Source organism: Rhinopithecus bieti, unplaced genomic scaffold (assembly GCF_001698545.2).
Source record: "Rhinopithecus bieti isolate Rb0 unplaced genomic scaffold, ASM169854v2 scaffold_19188, whole genome shotgun sequence".
In the NCBI taxonomy this organism is placed as follows: Eukaryota; Metazoa; Chordata; class Mammalia; order Primates; family Cercopithecidae; genus Rhinopithecus; species Rhinopithecus bieti.
In genome coordinates this window covers 364-2744 of record NW_016809305.1, presented here as the reverse complement: position 1 = coordinate 2744, position 2381 = coordinate 364, and the positions used below count along the sequence as shown (strand labels likewise).

Sequence of the window (2381 nt, the reverse complement as noted above, 5' to 3'; positions counted from 1 at the left end):
CCCCAGGCCCCACAGGCTCACAGGCCCCACAGGCTCACAGGCCCCACAGGCTCATAGGCCCCACAGGCTCACAGGCCCCACAGGCTCCAGGCCCCACAGGCTCACAGGCTCCACAGGTCCCAGGCCCCACAGGCTCACAGGCTTCCTGGTACTCTCAAAGCCAGAGCCACTCCCTCCCCCCAGGCCCTCACCTCTGTGCACTGACTCTGATTGATGAAGAAGACGCGGGCGAAGGGGTCTGAGAGTCCGCTGCTGTCGGCGGCAAAGAGGCTGCGGGCCTGGTACATGTGGGCTCGGAGCTGGAACGTCTGCTTCTCTGTGGGGAAGGGCAGCCTGAGGTTCTGGGATGGGCAGCCCCTCTGGCCCCTCCCAGGTGAGGCTTCGAGTGAGGGGTCCTTACTCACTGGTGTAGACCAGGCTGACGGGCGGGAAGGCGTGCAGGCCCAGGCCCCGGGCCGCCTTGACCTCCTCGAAGCCACAGGGCAGGCCGCACAGGAAGTCCTTGCGCTGTTTGCTGAGGCCCAGCCACAGGTACAGCTCCACCTTGGCCTGCACTGTCCAGCCTGCTGAGCCGAAGCCTCGCTTCCCTGGCAACTGGGGGCGGGCATGGGGTCACCAGGAGCCTGACGGCTGCCAGGGCCCACAGGGTGGGGAAGGGGCAGAGGCTGGCAGAGGCCCTGGTCAGAGCTGCCTTTCCCCTTCACAGCATCCTGCTGGGCTGGGGTCCGGTGGAGACAGGGAGATGGGCAGGGGGCTGTCCTACCCCTTCCGCACCCCTTCCCCCACCTCCTTCTCGTTCTCAGCTCTTCTCTGAGCACCTACTGCTTGAAGGCCTCACTCCGTCACTCAGGCCCTCCAGCCCCAGGTGGAGCTGCTGCTCCCCTTAAAGGATCCAGGCCCCATCCATCCTGCCCCTCTAGCACCTTGAGGAAGAGCGTCTTGACCTTGGCGCAGTCCTTGCCGGTCTCCTCCTCCACGATGGAGAAGAGCAGGTCCTTGGAGGGTACACGGGCATAGGCGATACGCTTGTTGTTGCTCATCATCCAGATGAAGATGTCGGGAATGCTGTGCTGGGGCTGGCGGGGTGGGGAGTGGCCAGGGGCAACGGGTAAGAGGGTCCAGCCTCCTGACTGAGTCCCCTGAGCCTGAAGGACCTCAGAGAGCCAACCCTGGATAAGGCAAAGCCCCCTCGCCTTGGGCCGCACCTCGTCTGCCAGGAAGCGCAGCTTCTGCAGGAAGTTCTGGCACAGCCTCAGCTTGTCCCGCACCGTGTGCCGCTTCACCTGGGCCCGCAGGGTCCTGGCCTGCTGCCCCATGCTTTCCTGTGTGGGAGGGGGTGTCAGCGGAGCCCAGCTACTGGGGGACAGCTCAGGCCATGACAGAGGCAGCTGTGACACCTTCTCACAGCCAGGCCCTCCCTCCAGTCCCTGCGGTCCAGCCATGTCCTCACCAGCTCCCTCATGCAGGACTTGAGGCGCTCCCGGTCAAGCCTGGTGCGGGATGAGTGGCCCTGATCCTTGTCAGCGAGGGAGAGGAAGCGGCTGGGGATAGGGGGAGCCGGGATTTAGCGAGCCTGACAAGCAGGGGCTCTGTAGATTCTTCCTCATCTACCCAGCCCTGGCGGGGTCCCCTTTGTCCAGTTCTGCTTTGTCCTGCCCCAACCTGCCACCCCCAGCTTCTCACCAGCAGCCGCAGCTCAGCTCCTCTAGGACGCCCCGCAGGCGACGCTCAGGGTAGAACTTCTCCGTTTTGATCATCTCCTGTACGTCGTTCAGGCCTTCTTCCTGTGAACCAGGAGTGCCAGTGATGCTGGGCCACAGCCCCGCCTCCCCAGCCTCCCCAGCCTTCCTAAACGTCTCCTCCCCATTGATCAGGGGAGTGAGGGACCTCATGATCTGGGAGCTCTTGCTAGGGCCGTCCTGAGTATCAGTCATTATGAGGAAGTCATCAATTTCCCAGGTTCTGTTCTCAGAACCTGGAGATGTTGGTGTTCATGGGTTCTTCAGTTCCTGAAGGAAGAAGCCACCTCTGGACTGTGAGTCTGTGGTTCTGGTGGGCTCACAGGGCCTGGGCAGAACTCAGGCCTAGGCAGGGGGCTCATGGCTGGCCAGAGACAGAGGGAAACCCAGGATCCTGACGTCACTCCAAAATGCTGGGGCCTGTGGCAGGGCATGGGAACAGATGCCTAGGGGAAGAGGGAGTGGCTCTGGCTCTGAGAGTACTGGGAGGGCTGGGAGACCCAGATCCCACAGGAGACACAGGTCAGCTAGTACCCCAGCTCCTTAGTGGGAAGCCTTGCAGACAACTACAGGCCCAGGTCACACTGCAAAGGCTGTTGGCTTTAATTGTGGTTATAGTCACAAGACAGGGGTGACAAGGAG

At 62.7% G+C, this 2381-nt stretch overlaps 1 pseudogene; it reads right to left on the bottom strand.

Annotated features, from left to right (window-relative positions):
* The window catches only part of LOC108540107 (otoferlin-like), a 6762-nt pseudogene extending 4828 nt beyond the window's left edge, over positions 1-1934 (bottom strand).
* Positions 1935-2381: the final 447 nt, after the last annotated feature.